This window comes from Chamaea fasciata, unplaced genomic scaffold, assembly GCF_029207755.1.
Source record: "Chamaea fasciata isolate MVZ Bird 193981 ecotype frontalis unplaced genomic scaffold, bChaFas1.0.hap1 SCAF_11, whole genome shotgun sequence".
Taxonomy (NCBI): domain Eukaryota; kingdom Metazoa; phylum Chordata; class Aves; order Passeriformes; family Sylviidae; genus Chamaea; species Chamaea fasciata.
In genome coordinates, this window is record NW_027094096.1 from 4,590,115 (window position 1) to 4,611,363 (window position 21,249).

Consider the following 21,249-nt stretch of genomic DNA (forward strand, 5'->3'; position numbering starts at 1 on the left):
TTATTCTTGGCCTTTCCCCACTTTTCTCTCCTCTTGCTTTTCTCTTTCATGAAAAAATAAAGGTTGAAATGTCGTTCTGGATGCCAACATTTAACCTGGTTTGTGTTTTAATCTCGCTTTCGGCTATGTTTAGAATCAAATTCTTTCCTCAGATGTGGACTGAGGCCGCCTTGCCTCTCCTCCCCTTCAGGGGATCCGAACACCCCAGCACCGGGCCGGACTGGGCTGGACTGGAGAGACTGGGCGGGCTGTGCTTTGATGGCAGGCTTCTCCTGCCGATTCCCCGCACGCAGGAGCTGCCGTGAGACCTCGGGAAGGTGCAGTCCCGACGGTGTCCCGGGCTGTCCCGGGCTGTCCCGGGCTGTCCCAGGCTGTCCAGGGGCTATCCCGGGCTGTCCAGGGGCTGTCCAGGGGCTGTCCCAGGGCTGTCCCGGGCTGTCCAGGGGCTGTCCCGGGCTGTCCCGGGCTGTCCAGGGGCTGTCCAGAGGCTGTCCCGGGCTGTCCAGGGCCGATCCAGGGGCTATCCCGGGCTGTCCAGGGGCTGTCCCGGGCTGTCCCGGGCTTTCCAGGGGCTGTCCCGGGCTGTCCAGAGGCTGTCCCGGGCTGTCCCGGGCTGTTCCGGGCTGTCCAGGGGCCGTCCCGGGCTATCCAGGGGCTGTCCCGGGCTGTCCAGAGGCTGTCCAGGGGCTGTCCCGGGCTGTCCCGGGCTGTCCAGGGGCTGTCCCAGAGGCTGTCCAGGGGCTGTCCCGGGCTGTCCCGGTCTGTCCAGAGGCTGTCCCGGGGCTGTCCCGGGCTGTCCAGAGGCTGTCCAGGGGCTGTCCCGGGCTGTCCAGGGGCTATCCAGGGGCTATCCCGGGCCGTCCAGGGGCTGTCCCGGGCTGTCCCGGGCTATCCAGGGCCTATCCAGGGGCTATCCCGGGCTGTCCAGGGGCTATCCCGGGCTGTCCAGGGGCTGTCCCGGCCTGTCCAGGGGCTGTCCCGGGCTGTCCCGGGCTGTCCCGGGCTGTCCCGGGCTGTCCAGGGGCTGTCCCGGGCTGTCCCGGCCTGTCCAGGGGCTATCCCGGGCTGTCCAGGGGCTGTCCCGGGCGCGCCCCTCAGGTCGGTTTCCGCGCTGGAGCACAGCGCCCCCGTGCGGCTCAGCGGGGACGCGCCTGCACGCGGCCCCGCCACGCCCCTTGGTCGTTGGCCACGCCCCCAGCACGAGCCCCCGGCCACCCTCCGCCCCGCCGTGTCGGAGGAGAAGCCCAGGGTGAGGCGGGGCCGACAGAACGTCCTGACGTTAGACCAAGGGCTATGCAGGGTCCCGTCCCTGGGGAGGTGCAGCCCCAGGCACCAGCACACACCAAGGGAAGCAGCTCTGCAGAGCAGGTCCTGGTGAGTGTCAGTGGCACAGCCCCACCCCAGCAGGGACTTTCTGGAAGGGAGCTGGGCCGACACTGAGGTGTGCAGCCCACTGCCAGGTGGGCTTCGTGCCACAGAATCTGTCTTTGGGGATGGCGGAGCTCCTGGGTGTGCCCCTCAGAGCTCTGTGACATCGCCACTCACGATCACTATGACATCGCTTGTGGAACTATCAACACTAGCCCTGGGCAGTGCCACAGCGCTCAGGCTGTGACCCAGTAGCAGCCGAGGAGCCTCCGAGCGCTGCCAGTGTCCGAGGAGGCTGTGTGCTAGAGGTGTACGCGAGCGTCTTCTGAGTGCCGGCAGGGACTGAGGAGCCTCTGGGTCCCACGAGGGGTCGAGGAGCCTCTGAGTGCCCCAAGTGGAAGCCCAGCCTTCAAGTCCTGCCAGCAGCTGGGAGAAACCGAGTCCGGGAGCAGCCATGGCAGAGGTCAGGCCAGAGCCTTCAGCGCCGCGGGCCGTCAGGGTGTGCCGCATCTGCGTGGCTCTCCTGCGAAGCCCCGCTGCCGTGGAGCCCTGCGGACACGTTTTCTGCCGGGCCTGCATCCAGCCCCAGGCTGCCCCCGAGGCCGCCGCCACCTGCCCGCTCTGCCAAGGGCCCATCGGGGCCGTCCGCCCGCTGCCGGGGCAGGACACCGGGGCCGGGCCGTCCCCACGGCGCCGCCGCCGCCGCCTCCATCCCTTCGTGGTGCGGTGGCGGCAGCGGCAGCAGCGGGAGGCGCGGGAGGATGCAGCTCCTGGAGGTGGCCGGCGCCGAAGACTGGCCGATGGGGATCGGGCACCGAGCCCCGTGCCCCGCCAGCGTCCCCGCAGAGAAATGGACGATCTGCAGAGGAACGGGCTGGGGCAGCTGCCGCCGAGGGAGCACGAAGCCATGGCCGCAGGGGACAACCGGCACCGCCCCGTCGTGATCGGGTTTGACAGGTGGATTCCATGGCCCGAGTGAAGTCGCAACCAGGATGCCGAGAAGAGCCTCGTCTGTTTTTTTCCGCCTCTTCGCACATTAGCGCGAGACTGGAGGAGTGGGAGCTGTGGGAGGAAACGCATGGAGTTGTAAAACTTGGGGAGAGGGTGGGATATTGATGTTAGGTATAAAATAAACTTTTTTTAAAATTCAATTTGAAGCTTTAGAAAGTAGTCATTCTTTATCAGCGCTGGAGACATGGAAGAATATCTCCTTTAATCTGATGTGTGTGGTGAAACTTCACAACAGGGTATTTATTCCATCCTGATCATACGTATTCATTATAATGAGCCTCCTAGCTAATACACAAACACCACTTTCCTAGAAGTAATTTATATGAATTCACCTTCTACCGGAAGTCCTTTCTTGGGCCTGGAGGTCATCTAAAGGGGTGTCTGGTGGTCATATTCACTGAATGCTTCGATATTACAGGTGACCTTTCCTGGAACTTTTTCTTTGGGCATGCACTGTTGTTATTTGTTACATAACTTGCAAAAAAACCCTCTGTAGTCCTCTTGATCTGTTTCTCCACTGGTTCCAGCTACGTTTATCCTCCTTAGTGCATGCCTTTACCTCCTTCTTTTACTCCTAAAGCTCTATTCAGCAACTTCAGGGGCACCAAAAATTTCTATTCTATGTGGTATTTATCAAGTCCTCCCTTTTCTTGAGACTGCCTCTTTTACACAAGTCTCAATGTTTCATTTTCCAGCACAAAGCGCTACAACAGCTGTAACTGTTAATACGAGCAAGTAGACACAATGATTACGGTGACTGCCACAAAGGCATAAAATGCGTGGTGAAAAATCCCTTTTTTAGTGAGGTCGGGTGTTAACAAGGTCCCAATGCAGCGGCCGCTCTTGCGAGCAGAGCTCCGCTCAAGGCAGAGGAAAAGCGGCAGAAGGCGGGACCCCGCAGTGGGGACGAATTCTCCCCGCAGCGACCACAGCCTCTCTCCGCTCCGAATGTCGAGAGCGCAAGAGAAAGGCTGGACCTAACGCCGTGCTCCCAGCCCAGATCTCGAGGGATCTCTGCCCTGCACAGGAAACCTCAGGGAAAGGGAGAGTAGCCAGCTGCACCCCTCCCCTGAGCTGACAACTTTGGTCTCGCTGGAGTATCCAGTCCTTATTGTCTCCTGGCACCACGTATTGGGGAAAATTCCTTGAGAGAAAAAGAAACCAAAACCAACTCCTAGACCCCAACAGGAGCCGTTCCTGCTTGCTTCTGTGCCACTTTGCTCATCTCCGAGGGGGCGCAGCTGGGAAAGGGAATGGAAATGGGAAAACCCTTTAAGACTCTAAGCATATCCCGAAGGGACCAGAATCTGTTTTCCTCACGGCCAGGGTGAGGACAGAGGCTCAGCTGGAGGTTTGGGCTAGAACCTCCTCCTCTCTCCTGGCCCCACAACACCCCTTAGGCTGGAGGAGGCAGCCCTGGCCACCGGCTCAAGGAGCACTGCCTGTGGGAGAAGTGGCCTCAGGCGGGATGGACCTCATATTTCGGGGGTTTCCTCTGAACAAGCCCAGAGCCCTTTCTGCCCCTCCCTGCACGTGCACCTCCGTCGGCACCAACCTCCTGCCCTGCTCTCATCTGGGCCCGTGTAGTGAACGAGTAAGAAGTAAGGAATGTTTTTCTTCATTGCTTCTTCAAAGATTCAAGTTTGAAAATTAAAGTTGTGCTCTGCCTCTAACAAAAACTTTAGTTCCTGCCTACTTTGGAAAATAAATCATGTTTGAAGTCAGGAAGAGAGCTTGTAGTTGATGCATTAGGCGACCAAGCAGCAAAGCTTCGATGCCTGAGAAAAGCAAAGAGTAAACTTTTTGATACATCGGGCGAACTTCAGCTGGATTCCAACCACCAGCCAATGAACCTTAAGGGAGCAAACATGAATCTGCCCACGGACATGCTGTCGCTTTGAGGTGGACATGACATTGCCGCTCTCAAAACCCTCTGTAAGCAAGTGCCACAGAAGCTGCAGCTGCTAAATGTACAAAGTGTTGGAGTCTTTGGTGTCTGCTCGTGCCCTCCCACGGTGCTGGTCCAGCTGCCTGGCTCTGCTCCCTCACTGGCTGGCTGGGCAGCTGTCGGATGGACTTCAGAGGGGAATGACCCTCTTTGAGCCAGCCTTGGACCCATGGTGGTGGTAACCTCTTCCCTGTGCTTCACGTCATTATTCTTGGCCTTTCCCCACTTTTCTCTCCTCTTGCTTTTCTCTTTCATGAAAAAATAAAGGTTGAAATATCGTTCTGGATGCCAACATTTAACCTGGTTTGTGTTTTAATCTCGCTTTCGGCTATGTTTAGAATCAAATTCTTTCCTCAGATGTGGACTGAGGCCGCCTTGCCTCTCCTCCCCTTCAGGGGATCCGAACACCCCAGCACCGGGCCGGACTGGGCTGGACTGGAGAGACTGGGCGGGCGGTGCTTTGATGGCAGGCTTCTCCTGCCGATTCCCCGCACGCAGGAGCTGCCGTGAGACCTCGGGAAGGTGCAGTCCCGACGGTGTCCCGGGCTGTCCCGGGCTGTCCCGGGCTGTCCCAGGCTGTCCAGGGGCTATCCCGGGCTGTCCAGGGGCTGTCCAGGGGCTGTTCCAGGGCTGTCCCGGGCTGTCCAGGGGCTGTCCCGGGCTGTCCAGGGGCCGTCCCGGGCTGTCCAGGGGCTGTCCCGGGCTGTCCAGGGGCTGTCCAGAGGCTGTCCCGGGGCTGTCCCGGGCTGTCCCGGGCTGTCCAGGGGCTGTCCAGAGGCTGTCCAGGGGCTGTCCCGGGCTGTCCCGGGCTGTCCAGGGGCTGTCCAGGGGCTGTCCCGGGCTGTCCCGGGCTGTCCAGAGGCTGTCCCGGGCTGTCCCAGGCTGTCCAGAGGCTGTCCCGGGGCTGTCCCGGGCTGTCCAGAGGCTGTCCAGGGGCTGTCCCGGGCTGTCCAGGGGCTGTCTCGGGCTGTCCCGGGCTGTCCAGGGCCGATCCAGGGGCTATCCCGGGCTGTCCAGGGGCTGTACCGGGCTGTCCCGGGCTTTCCAGGGGCTGTCCCGGGCTGTCCAGAGGCTGTTCAGGGGCTGTCCCGGGCTGTCCCGGGCTGTCCAGAGGCTGTCCCGGGCTGTCCCGGGCTGTCCAGGGGCTGTCCCAGCCTGTCCAGGGGCTGTCCCGGGCTGTCCAGAGGCTGTCCCGGGCTGTCCCGGGCTGTCCCGGGCTGTCCAGGGGCCGTCCCGGGCTGTCCAGGGGCTGTCCCGGGCTGTCCAGGGGCTATCCAGAGGCTGTCCAGGGGCTGTCCCGGGCTGTCCCGGGCTGTCCAGGGGCCGTCCCGGGCTGTCCAGGGGCTATCCAGAGGCTGTCCAGGGGCTGTCCCGGGCTGTCCAGAGGCTATCCAGGGGCTATCCCGGGCCGTCCAGGGGCTATCCCGGGCTGTCCCGGGCTATCCAGGGCCTATCCAGGGGCTATCCCGGGCTGTCCAGGGGCTATCCCGGGCTGTCCAGGGGCTGTCCAGGGGCTGTCCCGGCCTGTCCAGGGGCTATCCCGGGCTGTCCAGGGGCTGTCCCGGGCGCGCCCCTCAGGTCGGTTTCCGCGCTGGAGCACAGCGCCCCCGTGCGGCTCAGCGGGGACGCGCCTGCACGCGGCCCCGCCACGCCCCTTGGTCGTTGGCCACGCCCCCAGCACGAGCCCCCGGCCACCCTCCGCCCCGCCGTGTCGGAGGAGAAGCCTAGGGTGAGGCGGGGCCGACAGAACGTCCTGACGTTCGACCAAGGGCTATGCAGGGTCCCGTCCCTGGGGAGGTGCAGCCCCAGGCACCAGCACACACCAAGGGAAGCAGCTCTGCAGAGCAGGTCCTGGTGAGTGTCAGTGGCACAGCCCCACCCCAGCAGGGACTTTCTGGAAGGGAGCTGGGCCGACACTGAGGTGTGCAGCCCACTGCCAGGTGGGCTTCGTGCCACAGAATCTGTCTTTGGGGATGGCGGAGCTCCTGGGTGTGCCCCTCAGAGCTCTGTGACATCGCCACTCACGATCACTATGACATCGCTTGTGGAACTATCAACACTAGCCCTGGGCAGTGCCACAGCGCTCAGGCTGTGACCCAGTAGCAGCCGAGGAGCCTCCGAGCGCTGCCAGTGTCCGAGGAGGCTGTGTGCTAGAGGTGTACGCGAGCGTCTTCTGAGTGCCGGCAGGGACTGAGGAGCCTCTGGGTCCCACGAGGGGTCGAGGAGCCTCTGAGTGCCCCAAGTGGAAGCCCAGCCTTCAAGTCCTGCCAGCAGCCGGGAGAAACCGAGTCCGGGAGCAGCCATGGCAGAGGTCAGGCCAGAGCCTTCAGCGCCGCGGGCCGTCAGGGTGTGCCGCATCTGCGTGGCTCTCCTGCGAAGCCCCGCTGCCGTGGAGCCCTGCGGACACGTTTTCTGCCGGGCCTGCATCCAGCCCCAGGCTGCCCCCGAGGCCGCCGCCACCTGCCCGCTCTGCCAAGGGCCCATCGGGGCCGTCCGCCCGCTGCCGGGGCAGGACACCGGGGCCGGGCCGTCCCCACGGCGCCGCCGCCGCCGCCTCCATCCCTTCGTGGTGCGGTGGCGGCAGCGGCAGCAGCGGGAGGCGCGGGAGGATGCAGCTCCTGGAGGTGGCCGGCGCCGAAGACTGGCCGATGGGGATCGGGCACCGAGCCCCGTGCCCCGCCAGCGTCCCCGCAGAGAAATGGACGATCTGCAGAGGAACGGGCTGGGGCAGCTGCCGCCGAGGGAGCACGAAGCCATGGCCGCAGGGGACAACCGGCACCGCCCCGTCGTGATCGGGTTTGACAGGTGGATTCCATGGCCCGAGTGAAGTCGCAACCAGGATGCCGAGAAGAGCCTCGTCTGTTTTTTTCCGCCTCTTCGCACATTAGCGCGAGACTGGAGGAGTGGGAGCTGTGGGAGGAAACGCATGGAGTTGTAAAACTTGGGGAGAGGGTGGGATATTGATGTTAGGTATAAAATAAACTTTTTTTAAAATTCAATTTGAAGCTTTAGAAAGTAGTCATTCTTTATCAGCGCTGGAGACATGGAAGAATATCTCCTTTAATCTGATGTGTGTGGTGAAACTTCACAACAGGGTATTTATTCCATCCTGATCATACGTATTCATTATAATGAGCCTCCTAGCTAATACACAAACACCACTTTCCTAGAAGTAATTTATATGAATTCACCTTCTACCGGAAGTCCTTTCTTGGGCCTGGAGGTCATCTAAAGGGGTGTCTGGTGGTCATATTCACTGAATGCTTCGATATTACAGGTGACCTTTCCTGGAACTTTTTCTTTGGGCATGCACTGTTGTTATTTGTTACATAACTTGCAAAAAAACCCTCTGTAGTCCTCTTGATCTGTTTCTCCACTGGTTCCAGCTACGTTTATCCTCCTTAGTGCATGCCTTTACCTCCTTCTTTTACTCCTAAAGCTCTATTCAGCAACTTCAGGGGCACCAAAAATTTCTATTCTATGTGGTATTTATCAAGTCCTCCCTTTTCTTGAGACTGCCTCTTTTACACAAGTCTCAATGTTTCATTTTCCAGCACAAAGCGCTACAACAGCTGTAACTGTTAATACGAGCAAGTAGACACAATGATTACGGTGACTGCCACAAAGGCATAAAATGCGTGGTGAAAAATCCCTTTTTTAGTGAGGTCGGGTGTTAACAAGGTCCCAATGCAGCGGCCGCTCTTGCGAGCAGAGCTCCGCTCAAGGCAGAGGAAAAGCGGCAGAAGGCGGGACCCCGCAGTGGGGACGAATTCTCCCCGCAGCGACCACAGCCTCTCTCCGCTCCGAATGTCGAGAGCGCAAGAGAAAGGCTGGACCTAACGCCGTGCTCCCAGCCCAGATCTCGAGGGATCTCTGCCCTGCACAGGAAACCTCAGGGAAAGGGAGAGTAGCCAGCTGCACCCCTCCCCTGAGCTGACAACTTTGGTCTCGCTGGAGTATCCAGTCCTTATTGTCTCCTGGCACCACGTATTGGGGAAAATTCCTTGAGAGAAAAAGAAACCAAAACCAACTCCTAGACCCCAACAGGAGCCGTTCCTGCTTGCTTCTGTGCCACTTTGCTCATCTCCGAGGGGGCGCAGCTGGGAAAGGGAATGGAAATGGGAAAACCCTTTAAGACTCTAAGCATATCCCGAAGGGACCAGAATCTGTTTTCCTCACGGCCAGGGTGAGGACAGAGGCTCAGCTGGAGGTTTGGGCTAGAACCTCCTCCTCTCTCCTGGCCCCACAACACCCCTTAGGCTGGAGGAGGCAGCCCTGGCCACCGGCTCAAGGAGCACTGCCTGTGGGAGAAGTGGCCTCAGGCGGGATGGACCTCATATTTCGGGGGTTTCCTCTGAACAAGCCCAGAGCCCTTTCTGCCCCTCCCTGCACGTGCACCTCCGTCGGCACCAACCTCCTGCCCTGCTCTCATCTGGGCCCGTGTAGTGAACGAGTAAGAAGTAAGGAATGTTTTTCTCCATTGCTTCTTCAAAGATTCAAGTTTGAAAATTAAAGTTGTGCTCTGCCTCTAACAAAAACTTTAGTTCCTGCCTACTTTGGAAAATAAATCATGTTTGAAGTCAGGAAGAGAGCTTGTAGTTGATGCATTAGGCGACCAAGCAGCAAAGCTTCGATGCCTGAGAAAAGCAAAGAGTAAACTTTTTGATACATCGGGCGAACTTCAGCTGGATTCCAACCACCAGCCAATGAACCTTAAGGGAGCAAACATGAATCTGCCCACGGACATGCTGTCGCTTTGAGGTGGACATGACATTGCCGCTCTCAAAACCCTCTGTAAGCAAGTGCCACAGAAGCTGCAGCTGCTAAATGTACAAAGTGTTGGAGTCTTTGGTGTCTGCTCGTGCCCTCCCACGGTGCTGGTCCAGCTGCCTGGCTCTGCTCCCTCACTGGCTGGCTGGGCAGCTGTCGGATGGACTTCAGAGGGGAATGACCCTCTTTGAGCCAGCCTTGGACCCATGGTGGTGGTAACCCCTTCCCTGTGCTTCACGTCATTATTCTTGGCCTTTCCCCACTTTTCTCTCCTCTTGCTTTTCTCTTTCATGAAAAAATAAAGGTTGAAATATCGTTCTGGATGCCAACATTTAACCTGGTTTGTGTTTTAATCTCGCTTTCGGCTATGTTTAGAATCAAATTCTTTCCTCAGATGTGGACTGAGGCCGCCTTGCCTCTCCTCCCCTTCAGGGGATCCGAACACCCCAGCACCGGGCCGGACTGGGCTGGACTGGAGAGACTGGGCGGGCTGTGCTTTGATGGCAGGCTTCTCCTGCCGATTCCCCGCACGCAGGAGCTGCCGTGAGACCTCGGGAAGGTGCAGTCCCGACGGTGTCCCGGGCTGTCCCGGGCTGTCCCGGGCTGTCCAGAGGCTGTCCCGGGCTGTCCAGGGGCTGTCCAGAGGCTGTCCCGGGCTGTCCCGGGCTGTTCAGGGGCTGTCCCGGGGTGTCCAGAGGCTGTCCCGGGCTGTCCAGGGGCTGTTCAGGGGCTGTCCAGGGGCTGTCCCGGGCTATCCAGGGCCTATCCAGGGGCTATCCCGGGCTGTCCAGGGGCTATCCAGGGGCTGTCCCGGCCTGTCCAGGGGCTGTCCAGCGGCTGTCTCGGGCTGTCCCAAGCTGTCCCAGGCTGTCCAGGGGCTATCCCGGGCTGTCCCAGGCTGTCCAGGGGCTATCCCGGGCTGTCCAGGGGCTGTCCAGGGGCTGTCCCAGGGCTGTCCTGGGCTGTCCAGAGGCCGTCCCGGGCTGTCCAGGGGCTGTCCCGGGCTGTCCAGGGGCTGTCCAGGGGCTGTCCCGGGCTGTCCAGGGGCCGTCCCGGCCTGTCCCGGGCTGTCCAGGGGCTGTCCCGGGCTGTCCAGGGGCTGTCCCGGGCTGTCCAGGGGCTGTCCAGGGGCTGTCCCGGGCTGTCCAGGGGCTGTCCAGGGGCTATCCCGGACTGTCCCGGGCTCTCCCGGGCTGTTCAGGGGCCGTCCCGGGTTGTCCAGGGGCTGTCCCGGGCTGTCCAGGGGCTGTCCAGGGGCTGTCCCGGGCTGTCCAGGGGCTGTCCAGGGGCTATCCCGGGCTGTCCCGGGCTCTCCCGGGCTGTCCAGGGCTGTCCCGGGCTGTCCAGGGGCTGTCCCGGCCTGTCCAGGGGCTGTCTCGGGCTGTCCAGAGGCTATCCCGGGCTGTCCCGGGCTGTCCCGGGCTGTCCAGGGGCTGTCCCAGGGCTGTCCAGGGCTGTCCAGAGGCAGTCCCGGGCTGTCCAGGGGCTATCCAGGGGCTATCCCGGGCTGTCCCGGGCTGTCCAGGGCCTATCCAGGGGCTATCCCGGGCAGTCCAGGGGCTATCCCGGGCTGTCCAGGGGCTGTCCAGGGGCTGTCCCGGCCTGTCCAGGGGCTGTCCCGGGCTATCCAGAGGCTGTCCCGGGCTGTCCAGGGGCTATCCCGGGCTGTCCAGGGGCTGTCCAGAGGCTGTCCAGGGGCTGTCCAGGGGCTGTCCCGGCCTGTCCCGGGCTGTCTCGGGCTGTCCAGGGGCTGTCCCGGGCGCGCCCCTCAGGTCGGTTTCCGCGCTGGAGCACAGCGCCCCCGTGCGGCTCAGCGGGGACGCGCCTGCACGCGGCCCCGCCACGCCCCTTGGTCGTTGGCCACGCCCCCAGCACGAGCCCCCGGCCACCCTCCGCCCCGCCGTGTTGGAGGAGAAGCCCAGGGTGAGGCGGGGCCGACAGAACGTCCTGACGTTAGACCAAGGGCTATGCAGGGTCCCGTCCCTGGGGAGGTGCAGCCCCAGGCACCAGCACACACCAAGGGAAGCAGCTCTGCAGAGCAGGTCCTGGTGAGTGTCAGTGGCACAGCCCCACCCCAGCAGGGACTTTCTGGAAGGGAGCTGGGCCGACACTGAGGTGTGCAGCCCACTGCCAGGTGGGCTTCGTGCCACAGAATCTGTCTTTGGGGATGGCGGAGCTCCTGGGTGTGCCCCTCAGAGCTCTGTGACATCGCCACTCACGATCACTATGACATCGCTTGTGGAACTATCAACACTAGCCCTGGGCAGTGCCACAGCGCTCAGGCTGTGACCCAGTAGCAGCCGAGGAGCCCCCGAGCGCTGCCAGTGTCCGAGGAGGCTGTGTGCTAGAGGTGTACGCGAGCGTCTTCTGAGTGCCGGCAGGGACTGAGGAGCCTCTGGGTCCCACGAGGGGTCGAGGAGCCTCTGAGTGCCCCAAGTGGAAGCCCAGCCTTCAAGTCCTGCCAGCAGCTGGGAGAAACCGAGTCCGGGAGCAGCCATGGCAGAGGTCAGGCCAGAGCCTTCAGCGCCGCGGGCCGTCAGGGTGTGCCGCATCTGCGTGGCTCTCCTGCGAAGCCCCGCTGCCGTGGAGCCCTGCGGACACGTTTTCTGCCGGGCCTGCATCCAGCCCCAGGCTGCCCCCGAGGCCGCCGCCACCTGCCCGCTCTGCCAAGGGCCCATCGGGGCCGTCCGCCCGCTGCCGGGGCAGGACACCGGGGCCGGGCCGTCCCCACGGCGCCGCCGCCGCCGCCTCCATCCCTTCGTGGTGCGGTGGCGGCAGCGGCAGCAGCGGGAGGCGCGGGAGGATGCAGCTCCTGGAGGTGGCCGGCGCCGAAGACTGGCCGATGGGGATCGGGCACCGAGCCCCGTGCCCCGCCAGCGTCCCCGCAGAGAAATGGACGATCTGCAGAGGAACGGGCTGGGGCAGCTGCCGCCGAGGGAGCACGAAGCCATGGCCGCAGGGGACAACCGGCACCGCCCCGTCGTGATCGGGTTTGACAGGTGGATTCCATGGCCCGAGTGAAGTCGCAACCAGGATGCCGAGAAGAGCCTCGTCTGTTTTTTTCCGCCTCTTCGCACATTAGCGCGAGACTGGAGGAGTGGGAGCTGTGGGAGGAAACGCATGGAGTTGTAAAACTTGGGGAGAGGGTGGGATATTGATGTTAGGTATAAAATAAACTTTTTTTAAAATTCAATTTGAAGCTTTAGAAAGTAGTCATTCTTTATCAGCGCTGGAGACATGGAAGAATATCTCCTTTAATCTGATGTGTGTGGTGAAACTTCACAACAGGGTATTTATTCCATCCTGATCATACGTATTCATTATAATGAGCCTCCTAGCTAATACACAAACACCACTTTCCTAGAAGTAATTTATATGAATTCACCTTCTACTGGAAGTCCTTTCTTGGGCCTGGAGGTCATCTAAAGGGGTGTCTGGTGGTCATATTCACTGAATGCTTCGATATTACAGGTGACCTTTCCTGGAACTTTTTCTTTGGGCATGCACTGTTGTTATTTGTTACATAACTTGCAAAAAAACCCTCTGTAGTCCTCTTGATCTGTTTCTCCACTGGTTCCAGCTACGTTTATCCTCCTTAGTGCGTGCCTTTACCTCCTTCTTTTACTCCTAAAGCTCTATTCAGCAACTTCAGGGGCACCAAAAATTTCTATTCTATGTGGTATTTATCAAGTCCTCCCTTTTCTTGAGACTGCCTCTTTTACACAAGTCTCAATGTTTCATTTTCCAGCACAAAGCGCTACAACAGCTGTAACTGTTAATACGAGCAAGTAGACACAATGATTACGGTGACTGCCACAAAGGCATAAAATGCGTGGTGAAAAATCCCTTTTTTAGTGAGGTCGGGTGTTAACAAGGTCCCAATGCAGCGGCCGCTCTTGCGAGCAGAGCTCCGCTCAAGGCAGAGGAAAAGCAGCAGAAGGCGGGACCCCGCAGTGGGGACGAATTCTCCCCGCAGCGACCACAGCCTCTCTCCGCTCCGAATGTCGAGAGCGCAAGAGAAAGGCTGGACCTAACGCCGTGCTCCCAGCCCAGATCTCGAGGGATCTCTGCCCTGCACAGGAAACCTCAGGGAAAGGGAGAGTAGCCAGCTGCACCCCTCCCCTGAGCTGACAACTTTGGTCTCGCTGGAGTATCCAGTCCTTATTGTCTCCTGGCACCACGTATTGGGGAAAATTCCTTGAGAGAAAAAGAAACCAAAACCAACTCCTAGACCCCAACAGGAGCCGTTCCTGCTTGCTTCTGTGCCACTTTGCTCATCTCCGAGGGGGCGCAGCTGGGAAAGGGAATGGAAATGGGAAAACCCTTTAAGACTCTAAGCATATCCCGAAGGGACCAGAATCTGTTTTCCTCACGGCCAGGGTGAGGACAGAGGCTCAGCTGGAGGTTTGGGCTAGAACCTCCTCCTCTCTCCTGGCCCCACAACACCCCTTAGGCTGGAGGAGGCAGCCCTGGCCACCGGCTCAAGGAGCACTGCCTGTGGGAGAAGTGGCCTCAGGCGGGATGGACCTCATATTTCGGGGGTTTCCTCTGAACAAGCCCAGAGCCCTTTCTGCCCCTCCCTGCACGTGCACCTCCGTCGGCACCAACCTCCTGCCCTGCTCTCATCTGGGCCCGTGTAGTGAACGAGTAAGAAGTAAGGAATGTTTTTCTTCATTGCTTCTTCAAAGATTCAAGTTTGAAAATTAAAGTTGTGCTCTGCCTCTAACAAAAACTTTAGTTCCTGCCTACTTTGGAAAATAAATCATGTTTGAAGTCAGGAAGAGAGCTTGTAGTTGATGCATTAGGCGACCAAGCAGCAAAGCTTCGATGCCTGAGAAAAGCAAAGAGTAAACTTTTTGATACATCGGGCGAACTTCAGCTGGATTCCAACCACCAGCCAATGAACCTTAAGGGAGCAAACATGAATCTGCCCACGGACATGCTGTCGCTTTGAGGTGGACATGACATTGCCGCTCTCAAAACCCTCTGTAAGCAAGTGCCACAGAAGCTGCAGCTGCTAAATGTACAAAGTGTTGGAGTCTTTGGTGTCTGCTCGTGCCCTCCCACGGTGCTGGTCCAGCTGCCTGGCTCTGCTCCCTCACTGGCTGGCTGGGCAGCTGTCGGATGGACTTCAGAGGGGAATGACCCTCTTTGAGCCAGCCTTGGACCCATGGTGGTGGTAACCTCTTCCCTGTGCTTCACGTCATTATTCTTGGCCTTTCCCCACTTTTCTCTCCTCTTGCTTTTCTCTTTCATGAAAAAATAAAGGTTGAAATGTCGTTCTGGATGCCAACATTTAACCTGGTTTGTGTTTTAATCTCGCTTTCGGCTATGTTTAGAATCAAATTCTTTCCTCAGATGTGGACTGAGGCCGCCTTGCCTCTCCTCCCCTTCAGGGGATCCGAACACCCCAGCACCGGGCCGGACTGGGCTGGACTGGAGAGACTGGGCGGGCTGTGCTTTGATGGCAGGCTTCTCCTGCCGATTCCCTGCACGCAGGAGCTGCCGTGAGACCTCGGGAAGGTGCAGTCCCGACGGTGTCCCGGGCTCTCCCGGGCTGTCCAGGGGCTGTCCAGGGGCTGTCCCGGGCTGTCCAGGGGCTGTCCAGAGGCTGTCCCGGGCTGTCCGGGGGCTGTCCAGAGGCTGTCCCGGGGCTGTCCCGGGCTGTCCAGGGGCTGTCTCGGGCTGTCCCGGGCTGTCCAGGGCCGATCCAGGGGCTATCCCGGGCTGTCCAGGGGCTGTCCCGGGCTGTCCCGGGCTTTCCAGGGGCTGTCCCGGGCTGTCCAGAGGCTGTTCAGGGGCTGTCCCGGGCTGTCCAGGGGCTGTCCCGGGCTGTCCAGAGGCTGTTCAGGGGCTGTCCCAGCCTGTCCAGGGGCTGTCCCGGGCTGTCCAGGGGCTGTCCCGGGCTGTCCCGGGCTTTCCAGGGGCTGTCCCGGGCTGTCCCGGGCTGTCCAGGGGCTGTCCCGGGCTGTCCAGGGGCTGTCCAGAGGCTGTCCAGGGGCTGTCCCGGGCTGTCCCGGGCTGTCCAGAGGCTGTCCCGGGCTGTCCAGGGGCTGTCCAGAGGCTGTCCAGGGGCTGTCCCGGGCTGTCCCGGGCTGTCCAGAGGCTGTCCCGGGGCTGTCCCGGACTGTCCAGAGGCTGTCCAGGGGCTGTCCCGGGCTGTCCAGGGGCTATCCAGGGGCTATCCCGGGCCGTCCAGGGGCTGTCCCGGGCTGTCCCGGGCTATCCAGGGCCTATCCAGGGGCTATCCCGGGCTGTCCAGGGGCTGTCCCGGGCTGTCCCGGGCTTTCCAGGGGCTGTCCCGGGCTGTCCAGAGGCTGTTCAGGGGCTGTCCCGGGCTGTCCCGGTCTGTCCAGAGGCTGTCCCGGGCTGTCCCGGGCTGTCCAGGGGCTGTCCCAGCCTGTCCAGGGGCTGTCCCGGGCTGTCCAGAGGCTGTCCCCGGCTGTCCCGGGCTGTCCCGGGCTGTCCAGGGGCTATCCAGAGGCTGTCCAGGGGCTATCCCGGGCTGTCCAGAGGCTGTCCCGGGGCTGTCCCGGGCTGTCCAGAGGCTGTCCAGAGGCTGTCCAGGGGCTGTCCCGGGCTGTCCCGGTCTGTCCAGAGGCTGTCCCGGGGCTGTCCCGGGCTGTCCAGAGGCTGTCCAGAGGCTGTCCAGGGGCTGTCCCGGGCTGTCCCGGGCTGTCCCGGGCTGTCCAGGGGCTGTCCAGGGGCTGTCCCGGGCTGTCCCGGGCTATCCAGGGCCGATCCAGGGGCTATCCCGGGCTGTCCAGGGGCTGTCCCGGGCTGTCCCGGGCTGTCCCGGGCTGTCCCGGGCTGTCCCGGGCGGTCCAGAGGCTGTTCAGGGGCTGTCCCGGGCTGTCCCGGGCTGTCCAGAGGCTGTCCCGGGCTGTCCCGGGCTGTCCAGGGGCTGTCCCAGCCTGTCCAGGGGCTGTCCCGGGCTGTCCAGAGGCTGTCCCGGGCTGTCCCGGGCTGTCCCGGGCTGTCCAGGGGCTGTCCCGGGCGCGCCCCTCAGGTCGGTTTCCGCGCTGGAGCACAGCGCCCCCGTGCGGCTCAGCGGGGACGCGCCTGCACGCGGCCCCGCCACGCCCCTTGGTCGTTGGCCACGCCCCCAGCACGAGCCCCCGGCCACCCTCCGCCCCGCCGTGTCGGAGGAGAAGCCCAGGGTGAGGCGGGGCCGACAGAACGTCCTGACGTTAGACCAAGGGCTATGCAGGGTCCCGTCCCTGGGGAGGTGCAGCCCCAGGCACCAGCACACACCAAGGGAAGCAGCTCTGCAGAGCAGGTCCTGGTGAGTGTCAGTGGCACAGCCCCACCCCAGCAGGGACTTTCTGGAAGGGAGCTGGGCCGACACTGAGGTGTGCAGCCCACTGCCAGGTGGGCTTCGTGCCACAGAATCTGTCTTTGGGGATGGCGGAGCTCCTGGGTGTGCCCCTCAGAGCTCTGTGACATCGCCACTCACGATCACTATGACATCGCTTGTGGAACTATCAACACTAGCCCTGGGCAGTGCCACAGCGCTCAGGCTGTGACCCAGTAGCAGCCGAGGAGCCTCCGAGCGCTGCCAGTGTCCGAGGAGGCTGTGTGCTAGAGGTGTACGCGAGCGTCTTCTGAGTGCCGGCAGGGACTGAGGAGCCTCTGGGTCCCACGAGGGGTCGAGGAGCCTCTGAGTGCCCCAAGTGGAAGCCCAGCCTTCAAGTCCTGCCAGCAGCTGGGAGAAACCGAGTCCGGGAGCAGCCATGGCAGAGGTCAGGCCAGAGCCTTCAGCGCCGCGGGCCGTCAGGGTGTGCCGCATCTGCGTGGCTCTCCTGCGAAGCCCCGCTGCCGTGGAGCCCTGCGGACACGTTTTCTGCCGGGCCTGCATCCAGCCCCAGGCTGCCCCCGAGGCCGCCGCCACCTGCCCGCTCTGCCAAGGGCCCATCGGGGCCGTCCGCCCGCTGCCGGGGCAGGACACCGGGGCCGGGCCGTCCCCACGGCGCCGCCGCCGCCGCCTCCATCCCTTCGTGGTGCGGTGGCGGCAGCGGCAGCAGCGGGAGGCGCGGGAGGATGCAGCTCCTGGAGGTGGCCGGCGCCGAAGACTGGCCGATGGGGATCGGGCACCGAGCCCCGTGCCCCGCCAGCGTCCCCGCAGAGAAATGGACGATCTGCAGAGGAACGGGCTGGGGCAGCTGCCGCCGAGGGAGCACGAAGCCATGGCCGCAGGGGACAACCGGCACCGCCCCGTCGTGATCGGGTTTGACAGGTGGATTCCATGGCCCGAGTGAAGTCGCAACCAGGATGCCGAGAAGAGCCTCGTCTGGTTTTTTCCGCCTCTTCGCACATTAGCGCGAGACTGGAGGAGTGGGAGCTGTGGGAGGAAACGCATGGAGTTGTAAAACTTGGGGAGAGGGTGGGATATTGATGTTAGGTATAAAATAAACTTTTTTTAAAATTCAATTTGAAGCTTTAGAAAGTAGTCATTCTTTATCAGCGCTGGAGACATGGAAGAATATCTCCTTTAATCTGATGTGTGTGGTGAAACTTCACAACAGGGTATTTATTCCATCCTGATCATACGTATTCATTATAATGAGCCTCCTAGCTAATACACAAACACCACTTTCCTAGAAGTAATTTATATGAATTCACCTTCTACTGGAAGTCCTTTCTTGGGCCTGGAGGTCATCTAAAGGGGTGTCTGGTGGTCATATTCACTGAATGCTTCGATATTACAGGTGACCTTTCCTGGAACTTTTTCTTTGGGCATGCACTGTTGTTATTTGTTACATAACTTGCAAAAAAACCCTCTGTAGTCCTCTTGATCTGTTTCTCCACTGGTTCCAGCTACGTTTATCCTCCTTAGTGCATGCCTTTACCTCCTTCTTTTACTCCTAAAGCTCTATTCAGCAACTTCAGGGGCACCAAAAATTTCTATTCTATGTGGTATTTATCAAGTCCTCCCTTTTCTTGAGACTGCCTCTTTTACACAAGTCTCAATGTTTCATTTTCCAGCACAAAGCGCTACAACAGCTGTAACTGTTAATACGAGCAAGTAGACACAATGATTACGGTGACTGCCACAAAGGCATAAAATGCGTGGTGAAAAATCCCTTTTTTAGTGAGGTCGGGTGTTAACAAGGTCCCAATGCAGCGGCCGCTCTTGCGAGCAGAGCTCCGCTCAAGGCAGAGGAAAAGCAGCAGAAGGCGGGACCCCGCAGTGGGGACGAATTCTCCCCGCAGCGACCACAGCCTCTCTCCGCTCCGAATGTCGAGAGCGCAAGAGAAAGGCTGGACCTAACGCCGTGCTCCCAGCCCAGATCTCGAGGGATCTCTGCCCTGCACAGGAAACCTCAGGGAAAGGGAGAGTAGCCAGCTGCACCCCTCCCCTGAGCTGACAACTTTGGTCTCGCTGGAGTATCCAGTCCTTATTGTCTCCTGGCACCACGTATTGGGGAAAATTCCTTGAGAGAAAAAGAAACCAAAACCAACTCCTAGACCCCAACAGGAGCCGTTCCTGCTTGCTTCTGTGCCACTTTGCTCATCTCCGAGGGGGCGCAGCTGGGAAAGGGAATGGAAATGGGAAAACCCTTTAAGACTCTAAGCATATCCCGAAGGGACCAGAATCTGTTTTCCTCACGGCCAGGGTGAGGACCGAGGCTCAGCTGGAGGTTTGGGCTAGAACCTCCTCCTCTCTCCTGGCCCCACAACACCCCTTAGGCTGGAGGAGGCAGCCCTGGCCACCGGCTCAAGGAGCACTGCCTGTGGGAGAAGTGGCCTCAGGCGGGATGGACCTCATATTTCGGGGGTTTCCTCTGAACAAGCCCAGAGCCCTTTCTGCCCCTCCCTGCACGTGCACCTCCGTTGGCACCAACCTCCTGCCCTGCTCTCATCTGGGCCCGTGTAGTGAACGAGTAAGAAGTAAGGAATGTTTTTCTTCATTGCTTCTTCAAAGATTCAAGTTTGAAAATTAAAGTTGTGCTCTGCCTCTAACAAAAACTTTAGTTCCTGCCTACTTTGGAAAATAAATCATGTTTGAAGTCAGGAAGAGAGCTTGTAGTTGATGCATTAGGCGAGCAAGCAGCAAAGCTTCGATGCCTGAGAAAAGCAAAGAGTAAACTTTTTGATACATCGGGCGAACTTCAGCTGGATTCCAACCACCAGCCAATGAACCTTAAGGGAGCAAACATGAATCTGCCCACGGACATGCTGTCGCTTTGAGGTGGACATGACATTGCCGCTCTCAAAACCCTCTGTAAGCAAGTGCCACAGAAGCTGCAGCTGCTAAATGTACAAAGTGTTGGAGTCTTTGGTGTCTGCTCGTGCCCTCCCACGGTGCTGGTCCAGCTGCCTGGCTCTGCTCCCTCACTGGCTGGCTGGGCAGCTGTCGGATGGACTTCAGAGGGGAATGACCCTCTTTGAGCCAGCCTTGGACCCATGGTGGTGGTAACCTCTTCCCTGTGCTTCACGTCATTATTCTTGGCCTTTCCCCACTTTTCTCTCCTCTTGCTTTTCTCTTTCATGAAAAAATAAAGGTTGAAATATCGTTCTGGATGCCAACATTTAACCTGGTTTGTGTTTTAATCTCGCTTTCGGCTATGTTTAGAATCAAATTCTTTCCTCAGATGTGGACTGAGGCCGCCTTGCCTCTGCTCCCCTTCAGGGGATCCGAACACCCCAGCACCGGGCCGGACTGGGCTGGACTGGAGAGACTGGGCGGGCTGTGCTTTGATGGCAGGCTTCTCCTGCCGATTCCCCGCACGCAGGAGCTGCCGTGAGACCTCGGGAAGGTGCAGTCCCGACGGTGTCCCGGGCTGTCCCGGGCTGTCCCGGGCTGTCTAAGGCTGTCCAGGGGCTATCCCGGGCTGTCCAGGGGCTGTCCAGGGGCTGTCGCAGGGCTGTCCCGGGTTGTCCAGGGGCTGTCCCGGGCTGTCCAGGGGCTGTCCCGGGCTGTCCAGGGGCTGTCCAGAGGCTGTCCAGGGGCTGTCCCGGGCTGTCCCGGGCTGTCCAGGGGCTGTCCAGAGGCTGTCCCGGGCTGCCCAGGGGCTGTCCAGAGGCTGTCCCGGGGCTGTCCCGGGCTGTCCAGAGGCTGTCCAGGGGCTGTCCCGGGCTGTCCAGGGGCTGTTTCGGGCTGTCCCGGGCTGTCCAGGGCCGATCCAGGGGCTATCCCGGGCTGTCCAGGGGCTGTCCCGGGCTGTCCCAGCCTGTCCAGGGGCTGTCCCGGGCTGTCCCGGGCTGTCCAGGGGCTGTCCAGAGGCTATCCAGGGGCTGTCCCGGGCTGTCCCGGGCTGTCCAGAGGCTGTCCCGGGGCTGTCCCGGACTGTCCAGAGGCTGTCCCGGGCTGTCCCGGGCTATCCAGGGCCTATCCAGGGGCTATCCCGGGCTGTCCAGGGGCTATCCCGGGCTGTCCAGGGGCTGTCCAGGGGCTGTCCCGGCCTGTCCAGGGGCTGTCCCGGGGCTGTCCCGGACTGTCCCGGGCTGTCCAGGGGCTGTCCCGGGCGCGCCCCTCAGGTCGGTTTCCGCGCTGGAGCACAGCGCCCCCGTGCGGCTCAGCGGGGACGCGCCTGCACGCGGCCCCGCCACGCCCCTTGGTCGTTGGCCACGCCCCCAGCACGAGCCCCCGGCCACCCTCCGCCCCGCCGTGTCGGAGGAGAAGCCCAGGGTGAGGCGGCGCCGACAGAACGTCCTGACGTTAGACCAAGGGCTATGCAGGGTCCCGTCCCTGGGGAGGTGCAGCCCCAGGCACCAGCACACACCAAGGGAAGCAGCTCTGCAGAGCAGGTCCTGGTGAGTGTCAGTGGCACAGCCCCACCCCAGCAGGGACTTTCTGGAAGGGAGCTGGGCCGACACTGAGGTGTGCAGCCCACTGCCAGGTGGGCTTCGTGCCACAGAATCTGTCTTTGGGGATGGCGGAGCTCCTGGGTGTGCCCCTCAGAGCTCTGTGACATCGCCACTCACGATCACTATGACATCGCTTGTGGAACTATCAACACTAGCCCTGGGCAGTGCCACAGCGCTCAGGCTGTGACCCAGTAGCAGCCGAGGAGCCTCCGAGCGCTGCCAGTGTCCGAGGAGGCTGTGTGCTAGAGGTGTACGCGAGCGTCTTCTGAGTGCCGGCAGGGACTGAGGAGCCTCTGGGTCCCACGAGGGGTCGAGGAGCCTCTGAGTGCCCCAAGTGGAAG